This window comes from Xiphophorus couchianus, chromosome 22 (assembly GCF_001444195.1).
Source record: "Xiphophorus couchianus chromosome 22, X_couchianus-1.0, whole genome shotgun sequence".
NCBI lineage: Eukaryota > Metazoa > Chordata > Actinopteri > Cyprinodontiformes > Poeciliidae > Xiphophorus > Xiphophorus couchianus.
Genome location: NC_040249.1, coordinates 24180222 through 24195498, shown reverse-complemented (window position 1 = coordinate 24195498; position 15277 = coordinate 24180222). Strand labels below are relative to the sequence as shown.

Below are 15277 nucleotides of genomic sequence, written 5' to 3'. Positions count from 1 at the left end.
CTCCTTTTTTGAAACACATCAATTAAAATAAACTAAAATTATAACAAATTACTCTTGTTGTGTGATCTTGAACTTTGGGGAGATTTTGTGGTTTCTTCTAGTTTTTAAATGGAACTACCTGGTTACATCAGCATCAAGGTGTTTCTCAGTGGACAACAGTTTGACAAGGAGATGTTAAACTTTGCTGACTTTTCACACATAATAAACATATATAAGCTCAAAATGCTTAAAATACCTGCAGACCACTCTGGACCACTCAGGTCTATTCTGCAAACCCAGAATCAGAACCGAACATGGAGATGCAGCTTTCAGTTTCTGTTTCACTAAAATGGATCAAACATCCAGAAAGCTGCAGAAATACTGAGTTCCTTTAAATCAAGGCTAAATACCCATTTAGAGCTGACTTTGATTAATAACCACTGGAGCCTGATAAAGAGTAGCCCACCATTCAGCATGTCATGTTTTCCCTTTCCTTGCTAATACAATGTAATGTTTTTAAATTGTTTGTTGTTTTATTTCCTCCTAATCGTGTAAAGCACTTTGAATTGCCTTGTTGTATGCTATGCAGATAAAATTACCTTGCTTGCCTATAATCACTTTGCAGAAACGTTATGCCTTCATTCTCCTTTGTTTCTTTCTTACAGATTTTATAATATTTCCGGATTTCTGATATGGAAATTAATACAACCTTTACGAGTTACAAAAACCTTAACAAAGCTGAAAGCAAACATTTTGTAAATGTCTTTCAATATTTCATCACAAAGAGCACAAATTAAAAAGAAGTGGAGGCAGCTGTAACTTTTTTCTTTTCAATAACTTCATTGTTACTCAATGTGATATTAAGCAAAGAGAAACTGGAATCAATAACTGAATAAATTCACAATTTATAAACAAAGCCAAACGGGATAAATAGTTTGAAAGCACAGTCTTTTGATTTTTAAAACTGAATTTGTTTTTTATCATAACTTTCAATAATTCATATACGAAAGAAGAATATATGTAAAATTAATTTCAAAAGAAAAATTTTCAGAAGTGGTTTACCATACCAAAAACCAAAAAATGTCTAAAATACATAATAACTTAAATGTTTAGTTAAATTAAAGTAGTTTTAATTTTATAAATAAACTATGTACATAAAAATTAACCAAACTATACAATACTCCAGCCTCAAGCTTAAGGACTAGCTGTGCAGGTCACTGTGAGGATAAACTGTGTGAGTTCAGCAGGAAGAGGGAATCGACTCCAGTTTTCCCAAACTTCAACATGTCCGTCACCATTAACAGTTGCTCTCCTGTCAGTAAATCTAATTGTGTAAAACAAACAATTGGCTAAATAGGATGAATCTCCTTTAGTTCTCTCCAAAATGATTGTTGTATAGAATTTCTTGTTTTTCCTCTTGGTATTTTTCACCCAATCGCAGAGCTGCTCTCGCTGTGAGAAGTCAGCTTGACATGAGACGGGAAATATGAAAGGTTCTGCACATCCGGTTGTGGAAAAACTATTGGTTGGTTTGCTGATAGCTACATGTCAAGATGTTGCTACAAAGCCTTATGTTTCTGATTCAACTCAGCTGTGTTGCATTCTCTGGAAGGACATGCATTAAATCCTATCCTGCTAACGACACGCCGCATGCTTCATGAAATTATCCAACTTTTTTCTATCATCACTGTCATGTTCAGGCATCAGCGGTTGAAAGAGTTATTTTGGTCCCTGGGGACTAATGCAGGGAAACGGAGCGCAGACAGATAAAGTCAACTCAGACCCCAACCTCAGCTTTCAGGTCATTACATGCAGCAATGATCCACCTGTCAGCCTGGAAGGCTTATCTCACATCCAGCCCACATCCTAATTAGTTTGAGACACACACTCCCCCAAGGTATCAGTAGCAGGCAGATCATTTTTACATGGGTGTTGTTGGACTGCATGGAGTGTACGAGTTTATTTATAATGTATATTGGTGCCATTTTGTGTTATATGATTGGAGCGGCAGAGACAGAACAACATCATCCAAAAATTGTATTTTACACAACTGGACGTATTTAAAAGTGCAAAACATGCAGAAAAATATTTCACATGTAGAAGGTTTTTCCATGTGTTACATATTATTACACATTATCATTTCTGCATGTGAAACGTGGTGAAATGTTTCTCATGTGACAGTTTCCACATTTGAAAGTTAATCCCATGTAAAGTGTTTATTCACATGTTGAAATATTGTTTTGTTTCCCATGTAGTTGCCTGATAAAACTTTTCAAATGTGAAATGTTTGGAATTATTTGACATGTAGAAGATACTATCAAGTCCAAGTCTATGTCCAACACCCACTTAAAAGAACACTTTACATGTAAAATGTTTTCCACATTTCTTTCAAATATTACTAATTGCACCTGTGAACACATGTGTTTACATGCTATTACACTATATTCTTGGCACATGACCTGTATATTTATACTTCTAAACAGTATACTGATGTTGACATTGGTAACATGGGTTACACTATGTTACTTCATAAAAACTCAAGTAGGCACTTGTAGGAATGTCCGTTTTAAATTATATTCCCCTTTTGAAAGATTTTGGAGAAATACATGTTGAGCAACAACAATCACAAGACAAAGTAAGAATGTGAAATGAAAGAAAAAGTAGCCCATTTCATCAAAGTTCATGCAGAGGGTTGGTTTGTCCAGGAGTCGACGGTGGAGGTTAAAGTCTGTTATGAAGCGGGCGGCTGTGTTTTCTGGTAATTAGCCTGTTGCGAGTTCAACGTCAGAATGAATGGATAAGCATTTGTGACAATTTACTGGGTGAATAAAAATGAGACTCTGATTGTTAAAGCGTTGACTAGAGAAGCACTAATTAAGTTCAGTCCAATGCGTTATGTATGAGCTTCACAAGATATTCTAGGGGTTCCATTGAAATGTTCGGGTTTCATGATTTATAGCATAGAGATTTTGCAAAACCACATTTTCAGAGTGTAGAAATGGATTTGAATGGATGTCACATTTAATTTTTACATGTAAGATATAAAATGACATTATATGAATGTGATTAAGCACAATAAATATGTATGTTTTATCCATAAAGAAATAAAACAGGAACAAATAACACTGAATATCTTTGTTTTCTTAGTCCTTACAAAATACTTTCACCTTTTCATGGCTGATCACTCTAATAAAATAAAAATGAAAATCATTTTTGTCTAAAAGTCTTTTAATATTATGAATTATGTGTCACATTAGTGCCAACGTCACTGTTAAAAGCCTTGTCTATCTATTCCAGTCAAACCTTTGCAGAAATGATGATTTTCAGTTTGACTGAGGTCCAAGTGCTGTTGCTTAAATTAATCCAAAGCATCTTTTAAGATGCCAAAGTTAAAAATGTGTTTGTTAATACCTGGGTTTTTACTGAAATGAGGCTGAAAGGCAGACAGTAATGCATCAGTTGGAGAACAGAAGATTTATTTTGTTTGCATAATTAAAATGGGAAAAATGTTGATTGCAGTTCCATTAGTGGAGTCTGTAGAAGTAATAAGTTACACAGCATGTGTGTAAAACTTTCCTGCTGGGAAATAATTGTAATCATCCTAAAAAAGAGACAGACAAGGAGGAGCAGGCTGTGTTTTAGAAGCAGCAATTTACCCATTCAGAGCAACAACAATATGTAAAGTTTGCAGATGGAAGAGATCCTCGCTGGGGGCTTTATGGCTTTTGTTTATGATATATTTGTTATTAAATTTGTTCCTCTATGTGGTGTAAACAGAAAGCTGTGAAAGCCAGTGTTACCTTAAGCTGTATACCCAGAGGGGAGCACAACTGAACACAACAGAGCCGTGATAAAAGCTACTGCAGTGTGAAAATCCATCAGAGGGAGAATAGAAAAGGCTTTCCCTCAAAGGCAGGCTAATCAGCCGCGTTGAGTCCACCGTGTCGCCTACTGTTACTTCATGTTAACTCTATGTGAAACAGAGATGTGCTTTTCCTGGAATACATAAGGTTCTGTCAGTTCTACTTGTAATGATCTCTGGAAATGTTCCAACATCATCAGCCATTCCATGCTACAAACAAAATACTTACATTTTTACTTTTTTAAGAGAAATTAACTGGATTAAGTCACATATTTCCTGAGAGATGAAGTGTGTTATGCTACAGAACATGCACTAGTGACTAAGTGATTACTATGGTGTACCACAGGGGTTAGTGTTGGGACCATTGCTTTTTAGCTAATTTATTAATGATTCAGCAGAATGTTGCTAATCAAGCGTAAGCTGCCAGGTGTATGCAGACGATGCAAAGGATGAGAAAAAAGCTGCACGAAAACTGAAAACTGTAATGTTTACAACTGGATTCCAATATATTTACATCTTGCTATACCCGAAACCGTTTATCACTGAATGTGATTAAAATATAATGTCCTCTAGAATTAGTATAATCTTGGTATCTGAGTGCATTGCCTTAAAAATCCACTGTTCTTATTTGTGTGGTGCAGTCAGTGAGATCTGATGAGTTGGTGGGAAATTTGAACAGCTGCTTTTTAATCATTTTAATATTAGTGGGTTAACTAATTTATGACTAAAATTACAGACAACCTGAATTTATCTGTATTTATGGTTGCTAGGTTTTCAAAAAATATGATTCCAATAAAATGTTGGAACTTTGCAGGTAATTAGGTGGGAAAACATTATGATGAGTAAAACATTAAAAACAATCTGTAATTTGCTCAGGAACCAAGGAAAATAACAAGGCACAACTTCTTAGATTTTTCTGTCTGTCCCTTTCTGTGTTGAGGAATTATGGAAAATGTGCCATATTGCATTTGATAGCTACTGAGAAAAATAAGCCCTTCTATATTTGTTGCTAAATTTAGGATTTAAGCTTTAGAATAGGAGGATGATTCAGAACAAAGGGTAAGAAAAACTGACATGCAGACTCTATGAAGGCAGTCAGACAATAAAGCATTTAAAGAAACAAATTGGTATTGGCATAACTTCATGTTCATAAACTTTGTATTTAAACAATTATTATCTGCAGGTTCAAAGACTATTCAAGCTCATTCTAACATCCCAATAAAGGCCTTCTGCAAAAAGTCAGACTTCTGACAGCCACTAACATTTTACTCTATAAACTGTTCATAAATCTAGAGCCCAGTTTAGATCAGGCCCACAGAAACATCTTGAACATGCTGGCAGCATTCAGAGCATCCTGACCAGCTGTGTTACAGTCTGATATAGAAACTGTCATGCCTCTGACCACAGATGCCTCCAGAGGATTGTGCGGTCTGCTGAGCGGATCCTCAGCAGCTCTCTGCCAGGCCTGCAGGACATTTCCACTCCCCTCTGCATCCATGAAGCCACCAGCATCATGGAGGAGCGAAACCACCACTGTCACAAACTGTTTACCTCCCTCCCACCTGGAAAGGCTTTTCTGCAACATCAGGAGCTCAAATGCTAGACTGTGCAATAGCTTCTTGATGATGATGCTAAAGGTCAATAATTCCTTAATATCAATAAAATAAAGTACTACTTCTCATTACGATTATTTCACGTATAACAAAGGAAACATCTTGTTAGGTGGAATAATCTGTCAGTAGAACTGGTACATTTTCATCAATATTAAGAAATTATTTATTTGCTTAAAGGTTCATAGTCTGCTAGTTTTGTCTCATTTTAAATGTACTAAGATATTTGCACTAGGAACTAGACTAAAATATCTACTCCAGTAGATATTGCCCTGTAGTTATGAGATGTCATCATCTACCTTTTTCAGTAGATATTCAGGGAATTTGGTTCAGTCAAAGTTGATAGAATATGTTCATTCAGGGGTCCACATTTGGCAGCTGGGCTTCCTAAGAGCGTGTTGTGTCGGGGGAGAAGAGACCGTAACGGAGGTCTAACCATCTGCCAGATCTGGGACAGAACTCAAAAGGACTTTTCTGGCCAGAGCTAAGCGATTATTACTGACTTCCTCTGTCTGGTGACACCCGCATGTCAGCCTCTGCATGTTACAGGAGGTATTTAATCATACAGCAGGAAGCTATTGAGATTTAGAAGCTATTAGGAGCAGAGGTTGTGTTTCCCTGTGAGGAACACTGTTGTGAGTCTTCTGGGTAATTTAGCAATGGTAAACCCCCTTTCTGCCTTCATAAGCTATGAAATGAAGCTAGAGGATTGTCCTGTTTAATGCAACTCAAGGGTGGTTGTTGTTGAGAATAAAGTGAGTTTCTAGGAAACATGAAGAATGCTGTGAGGGGACAGAGCAGAAGAAGCTTACATGGCTTTCCCATTCCTGGCCAAGTCATTTCTCAGGGGTAATGGGACGCAGATTGGCTGGTCTGGAGTTGCCAAATGAGTAACACACTGCTGGAACGCAGCTCGAGTTGTCTGGGCTGAGCTCTTGGAAATATCAAATAGAGGATAGCACAGATTGTGGGAGTGACTCTGAAAAATATTGATATTTTTAGAATATGTTTTAAAAATGCTCTTTTCCACTTCTTCCTCTGTGGTTCTGAGTAATTAATGATACACATCACAGGGAAGTATCCTGTGGAGAGCCATAAAGAAAACACAGCTTTCATGCTCTGAATTAAAAGCAGAGCATCAACTAAAAGAGAAAAGCAACATCAAAATGTAGAGAAACTCAGAAATTAAGAGTAAATTCATATTAATTCCTCAGAATTCCTTGAGTTTTCAACCATGTTCCAAATAATTTCTGCTATTAATTTAAAGCATTGATTTAAGGAGATGTGAAGGACTACATACTCAGGAGCTCCTCTGAGTAGTCAGTGGTTTATTCATTTTCCTAATCAGTAATGAAGTCAACTTTCGTTACTCCAGAATTCCAGAGTTTGTGCATTTTACAAATCTGTGAAAATACAAATGATTTCAGCTCTTAATTATTAATCCTCCCATTCTTGTCCTAAAATGTGGTAGAACTGATTGTTCTGTCAGGTATGCAGGTTTTCCTCAGTACATTAGAATCTTTTTCCCACTTACAGTGTTCCCTGGGTATTTCTGGAGGTCAAAGTTGAGACTCTCCTGAAAACACTTGTAATAATTCAGACATCAAAATGAATACCGTTCCTGAATTAGCTGCTATGCAAATTCCAGCCAATGGAGAATCAAGTAACATCACACTTACGTAGTTCAGCTTCACAAGCTCCATTATCTTTCAAATATTTTAGATTTTCTCCACAAAACAATTCATGAATACAGAACCACAAAAAGGCTGAGGTTCACTGTAATTAATTCAGAAGGTGAAGGTCATATATTATCTTTATTCCTTACACAGAGAGTAATGAATTTAAAGAATTTAATCAATTCCAATAATTATGGCTTAAATGTGATGAAAATAGAGGCACCAAGAGAATTATAATGTTAAATTGCAAAAAAAATCACATTGCAATAACAGTTATCTACTAGGCAACTATGGACAACTGTACCATGACTTTACTGCCATGATCATCTTTTGACAGTTCAGTCTGAGCGTCATTGCTGATGGTGGCAGCAAGCATGTTAATGGGAAGTTGAGTGGAAGGAAAAACCGTAGTACCAAAAGGTGCACAGCTAAGAGGAATGATCTAAATATTGAGAAGATTGTGAAGCAAAGTTCTTTCAAAGGTTCTGTGGACTTTCAGAGACAGAACAGCCAACAATACTGATGAACTTCATGAAACAACCTGAATTTCTTTTAACACCTGAACACAGGATGATTGTCTGTATGGTGAATTGATGCAGTTGCCATGACAAATAATTGACTGCATTATTAGTACAGTACATAATTTTCAGTATGCTGGCATTTCTGTAAAAAACATTATGAATTTTGGATTTTCATCATCTGCAAGCTGAGACTGAAACTCAGATGTTTTTGATAACAGTTGCATCAGACATGCCACCGTTTGTTAAACTCCCACAACTTTACACTCAACTCTCCACAGGCAGAATCAAAACACAGCAGCTCAGATTTAGCTTCAGCTTCAGTTTCTCTCTCCCCACAAGCAGAAATTCAATCCTGCATCTGCTTTTCCAGCAGAATCAGATATCAGCTCCTCAGGCATGGCTGGATTAGAATGAAGACTTCTGGGTATGGATGGTTTAATAAAACACCATGCAGACGGATTACTGCGGAGGGAGGCGGGTCACAGTGAAGAGAGAGTGGATCTGACTGACAAACCAAGGAGATGATCAAGATTTAATTATGCTTCTTTATGTCACCATTAGTGGATCCGAGCTCAGCGCTGCTGTCTGGAAGACTAACGCCAGCCAATATGTGCTGCTGATTTAACAGGAGCTGGGGGATAATTGCACTTTTTAAGATCAGAAGTTTCAATCAAGCTGTAAGCAATACACCAAAGAGCTTCCTATTGGATTAAAGGAAACTAACACAATTACATTTACAGCTGCTTTACTTTTGTGCAGAGAAAAGAGCAGACAGCTGGCAAACCAGAGGAAACAGGCTGCAGAGCAAGAAGGTGATTTTATTCAACCACTGAAATAAACACGTTTAAAGATCAGTGGCAGCGACTGTAGGAATGGAGCTGTGAATGAGTCCTTCTGTCTGCCACACCAAACTACTAAATACACACACACACACTACACACACACCCACACACGCCCATGCCCCCCCCCCCCCCCACACACACACACACACACCCACACACACACACACACACACTCACTACACTGGTTGGTTTCAACTTATTAGAATAATTAGGAACTAAAACAAACATTGATCTGTGGTTACTGGTAGCAGGTCTACATGAATGAATAAAATGATTTTAGAAACACTTTTTAGAAAACTCAAAATCTATTTTTTTGTTTTTAAATTTAATCTTCTCTTCTAAGATGAACCAGTAGATTTGTTGTGCTTTTCACATTTCTGCTAATCTGTGACTGTAATGGTGAGAAAATATTGAAAATGAAGTTTTTGTGTTTTTAATAAGAGATTAAATAATAAATAAATTGTCCAGTGGAGACCTGAACATTCTGGACAGGTGAGATTATGAACTAGGGATTATCAGATGAAGTTACACTCCTTAAAAACTCAGGAACAGATTTTTATATCAAGATAAACCCAACATTTCAAATCAGAGGGAGACTTCAGCATCATAATGTATTTTTCTACACTTCTTCCACTATTCATATTGATCTTATTTTATCTTTATTCTATTGACATTTACAATCTCTTTGGTAAACTTGTCCTGACCTACATGGGCAGAAACACACACAGTTCATAAAAACGTCATAAGCAACAATAACAGTGCATCATAGCTAATAACAGTTAGCATGGTTAAGAACAGAAGATGTCAGTAGCTGATTTCTATTGACTGGACATCCAGAAAAGCAACAGAAAACTTTTCAGTTAGCTTCTGTTAAAAATACTTGAATACTCGAAACAACATTTATCTTATTGGTCTCTGTTGGTTATTTCCTGGGAGCTGCTGATGTGCAAAGAAAAACCAAGTCGACTCTAAACAGAAAAGTTTAAAATGTACAGATTTGGGTTCATGGATTTAGTTGATATTTCAGGTTAGGTCTTGGGTTACAGTTAGGTTTTCAGGTTAAAGACTGGGACTGGAAGTGAACGACTGGATGTCTGAAACAGAAACTATTTTTCTCTGAAGTCAGATAACTTTTTATTATTATAATTTCTCAATTCCAAGTTGGTGAAATCCATCAAAACTTCCTTTGGGTTCATACAACCAAACCTGAGTACAGATTCAATATGGCTGCTTTTACAGAGTGGAAAATACATGGTTAGCATATTGTATTGCTAACAGTAGCTAGCCTCATTGCTGACGTCCACAATTAGCAAAACTCAATGATTTGCAGACTTTCATCCAGAATGCCACCTACTCAACATCATTGCTGTCTTCCTGATTAACGCATCACTGCATTAATCGCAGTAAATAAAAACACATACATACATAACTCCCAACCAGGAGGCTTCTCATTGTTTTGGATGAACAGTAGAAGCCATATTCTTTGTGTCTGTGTTTGTGTTGGCTGCTCCAGTCAGGCTATCGGCTGAACGTGTCGGGCATGCAGAGCATCGGTCCTGTCAGAGGAGGGAACCGGCATCGATGCTGAGTGACACTCAGCAAGCTCCCTGGTGGTTTCCCTTCTCCAGACGGTTAGCAGGGAAAGGAGGGGGAAGAGGAAATGCTACTTCACTTGTCACAAAAACCCAGTTGGGGATAAATTGGAAATACAGAATCTTTCTCTATGATAACTACCTGAATGAAAGAGAGAGCTCAATAAAAACCCACAGCATAATGAGACTCCACAGGGACGGAGATACGGCTGGGCACAGTTTTTTATCAGGAAGATTTCTCCAGAGACGTTAGCGTATTGGAAAGGTCAAAGGTCTCTTCATGAGACACATGTCAAGTAAGGCAGCAGTCTGAAGCAGACGGGCCGGGATGGATTTCAGAAGAGAGGATGCTGGGAGAGAAACGGCAGCAGGAAGTAAAGGAACCAGATGTTTTTCCTGGAGGCAGATGTTCAGTCTCTGCAGGTCCAAAGCTGATATTCATGCTCATGCTGGGCAGCTGCATCAACTTTAAAAGGTCCAATTGTTTCAGCTCATTAGATTTGTTGAGCTTCCCCTGTTTCCTAATGACAATTACCAACCTTGTTTTGCCTCCACAGTCACACACCGGAGAACATAAACAGGGTTTCTTGATGAACTCAGATTTTTCTACTATGTTTCTCATAATATAAGAAAATAATATATTCAAAAACAGAGATGTTTGTTTAAAGGTACAAATTATTAATGCTTTATTTATGAATAAATTAAGTCCATCTGGTTCAGAAATTTCCAAATCCTTTTGTCAGAGAATTAGGCTGCAGTGAAAGTCAATCCTGTAAGGTTCAATAAAGATGAGATAAAAGTTTAACTGTTTCTCCCCAATTTTACATTTGGTATAGTCAAAGCTCAGATTGGATGAAGAACATCTGCAGATATCAATTTTCAACTTTCACCTCAGATTCTTATAGTGATTTAGGACTGAACTTTGACTAGGCCACACCAATGCATGACTAAGCATTAATTTAAACCCAACTCAAAAATACTTTTAGTCCCAAACGGAGACTAAATGTAATTTATCATCAAAGTTTCTTCAGAGTTATTTATATGTTGATGACTGTAGGTAGGAAGTGTCTCCTGTAGCAGTCTGTATTTCAGTGGCTCTGAAGGAGCTTCTGTGTGAAGACACTGTTGCTGTATAACAGTCTCATGAAGAAGAAACTCGTTGTTTATAATAGTCTTTATTTGATGAATAATTCTTTTTTAATAATCTCCAGAATCTGTAGAGCAGAGCCAGAACAGAAGCAGACTGTTTCTCATCCACTCTACAGATTTATAGAAGATCTGCAGCATCTTGCTGCAAACACTAAAGAAAAGTTTTCTCTGTCCTCTGGACTGTTTCTCCACTGCCTCCATTACTTCAGAGGCTCTTAAAACCTACAATCTCCTTTGTTTTGTTCACATTGAACATAAGATGATTGTTTCTGCTCCATACCATAAAGCTTGGTTAAACTTTATTAAAGCTGAGGAGTTTTAATTAAGAACATTACTTTAAGGCTGCTGTTTATAGAAACTCATAAACAATCTCAGGCATATGAGGTAATTAATTCACTGGCATCTGAAGTCGCATGGAGGTTAAGAAATATGTGCTCAGCTTAGACAAACAGAAAAATATCGACAGAAAGTGCCAATAAAACCTGCTGCCTTTAGTGGCACTCCTGGTAAAGTTTTTATATTTAGAGACATTAATCTCAATATTTAAAATGTTTCCTCAATGTGAGAACATTAAGTGTGTAAGAAAGCATATCAATAATAATTTGTTTTTAAGATAATTAAGTGGTACTCTTGCTGTTAGGAGTTGGTAAAAACTCAATTTTGCAAAGATGCAACACTCAGTCTGCACCAGAGACATTTTACAAGGTTAGACTTTTCTTTGACTATTCCTCTTTATACAGTCTAGACTGACCAGAGTCCTGGATCCGGTCTGGACCCAGGGCTGGGTCCATGTCTGGTACCAGCAGGTTTTCTACAACATGAAGGTCTGAATGGAGGACGGGTCATTTACTGAATCACTCCTGTGTTGATTTGGCCAGAAGTTTTGAGTCATTATCCTGCTGAAAGACTCAGTTCACTTTTTGATTCCTTGACCAAGAGTGAGTCAAGAGAAACAGGCCCACAGGATCACAGCTCCTCCACCATACCCCACACTGGACATGATATACCTCTGTGCTGTTATCGTTTGTTTTAAATCAGACCCACCTGGAGGGTTGAGTGGCAGAAACCTCAATCTTACGCCTATATGATCAAACTAAATGGGTCCAGTCCAAGTTTCACAGCAAAATACAAATGTTAACAGAAACAAATTCCTGTTCCAGAGTTGGTGATCCCAAGATGTTGATTTTTGCTGCAGTTCTCCGTCAGACTGCCTGCAGTGTTGTTTTTGTTCGTTTTTTTATTTATTTTTTCTCTTTCTTACTGAGCCCAACATGGGACTTGGTGAAGAACAAAGAAAAATGGGATTATTTCGCAAAAGAACTTGGAATATTTTAAATATGTTTTTAGAATCTTGTAAAATGTAAGTCAGATACATAGGATAGTTATTTTTTCCTCCATGTCCGTTTTGGTCGGCAGTACTTTCTCACTTTGGCAAAATAAACTTTTATTTTTAGCTTTCCACTTATTTAAAACATTTCAAATCATTGTTCAGGCACTGCATATGAGTTGAAGATATTTTTGTAACTTTTCTGATGAGATTAAATACATCGGCCTCATTTGCATGTTGTAATATGTTTTTTAATATTATATTGAGAACTGGGTGTCATCGTCATTGTTTAACAGTTTTAATACCACATGGAAAAAGGAAGACGTAGATTAATATGTAAAAGTTCCTTAAAACAAAATACAAAAAAATACAAAAAACTGACCATTCTCTGCAAGTATTGTATCAAGTATTGTTAAGGGCGACAATAATTTTGCCACAATAGTATCTAATAATATATGTATATAATATCATAGTATATAATAGTACAATAGTATATAATGATAATAATAGTATCTGTAAAAAAAATATTATTTCTCAGCATAAAACCTGTTTCCCTTAATGGGTAAATCAGCTCAGATTAAAAAGTGTGTTTTCAATTTATTAGCTAATAAATGGTAATAAATTGGGCTTTTCCTCATTATGTTCACATGGGCTGACATCAGAACTGCATGTTAAGCGCAACAGAAAAATCAATGCTAAGAGAAAGGAGGAAACAAAGAATTAAAGACAGAAACGTTATTGTCTGCCACAGATTGGGCCCCTGCTGGGACTGGAGGCTGACTGTTGTCGCTGCACTCGCTCTCATTGCTCCTCCTGGCAGACGTCAAAGCTGACAGCAAACAGAGACAGATTTCAGTTCTGATTCAAAGTGACGCACACATCCCCTCAGAACATCCGCCGAGCATTAAAGCCGCTTCACAGCAGCATCACGACCTGAAGTTTACAACACAAGCAGTCGCGCTTTTTCCTCTCTCTGTAAATTTGCATTTAAGAACAACAAATCTGGACTTTTACAGATCTGTAATCACTTCACACACAGCTGTTGAAGTTCTGCTGAACGCTTTCTCACAGTAACTCTCACTCTTCCTGCCTCAGGCTTGAATTCATTAGACTTTTTCCTCCTGGGTTTCTCTTTTTGTTTTCTGCCCTGCCACTCACTGCAGAGTTTTATCATCATTCCAACTTTTTCTCCACCTCTGAAGAAATAGATACATTTTTTCCAGTGTCTCAAGGTTTGTACTTTTAAAGCCTGCTGTCACATGTAAAAAAAAAATAAAATTGCCTTTTCTAGTTTTGATTTCAACATCTGCTTGCATGACTGAACAATACATTTTGAATTCATACAAGAGTTGTGGGATAGATCCTGTTTTCTTGTCTTTTCGTTGTGAATGAAGACAATGTTTTAAACAACAAAACACAATAAATCTGATCCTTTCTGTGTATCTGGTTCTCACCTCAAGTTCCTGTTTGGTCTCTAACAATTACAATAAAATCAACTTAAACCCATCTCCTTCCCCTGATTAATGAGCTTTGGAGAGTTTATAAAGGTTGGTCTAAAAGCCTCTGATAGTTCAGAGAAACTATCAGGTTTCGCCTTTTCCTGGGGTTGACTCTGGGGTTAATTATCTGCAGGCCACTTAATTAGAGGGATAATTGAACTTCTATCCACTAATAAAGGAAAGTAATGCAAGATATTCTAAAGAGAAGGATTAGATTAATTATTTGTGCTACCTACTATTGCGTCATTATGTTTGCTTTGCAAAAGGACTAAAAGGCAATCATTATGTTATGTTTTGTTCATCCATTGTCTTCCTCTTATTAATCTCAGCTGCTGGGGGTTACAGTTAACAGTGGATTCACTTATTCACTGATTTTCTTTGTAAAGCAGATCAAAAATATTCAACAGTAAATGATGCTAGGAAGCTGTAATACAGTCCAGGAGGGTTATTCAATTTCCTTGCTGCTGATTGGCAGAGAAAAGAAAGATGGTGGATGTTAGCTTCTGCATATGGATACTTGTTCTGGTATTTCTGGTGTTTGAACTATTAAAGTAAACAGCTGTTAGCAATTTAATAGCAAGGAACTCTAGTAATTTTACATTTTAGCTATTGGCCATGAATCCACACACAGCATGACTTGCAGTGGGAGAGAAGGATTTGACCCCTAATTAGTGCTTGGTCACCCAGAAAACACAAATATCTTTCACATCATTTGCAGTAAGTGATCTGTAAAAGGACTACAACATATTAAGTGCTGTAAAAAATATCCATGAAAGAATCATATTAGATTTCAGACTTCATACAGTAAACTGTACCACATCTGAAGCTGTTGACTCTTCAAGCCTCTCAGTGCGGCGACAGGACTGAGCAGAGACTCTGTCCTGTCAAACATCTGAGCCAAAGTAAGAAATTACATCAATGTTTAAATGAATCTACTTTCAGAATTTCTCTTAAGAGCTATTTAAGCATCTGAAGTTGAACCCTAACCATTCTAACATTTTCTTTAATTGACACTTCGGCTAAGTGATGTTAGCGTGCGACTTCTCTTGTCCTCACCAGCAACTCATAACACATCCAGAAAATGTTGTATCTGCTTCAGGATCTCATAGAAAGAAAAGAAACATTTCCTGATTAAACGCCTGAAACATCTCATCATAAAACCTGAGAACCTTTCACTCTGGTCAACTAATGAACTGCGCCTTTGTTACATCAAATAGCTA

The 15277-nt window shown here is 37.1% G+C and overlaps 1 protein-coding gene across 1 annotated transcript in view; it reads right to left on the bottom strand.

Annotated features, from left to right (window-relative positions):
- The window catches only part of plpp4 (phospholipid phosphatase 4), a 52029-nt gene that overhangs the window by 26929 nt on the left and 9823 nt on the right, over window positions 1-15277 (bottom strand). The gene's annotated exons all lie outside the window — the stretch shown is intronic.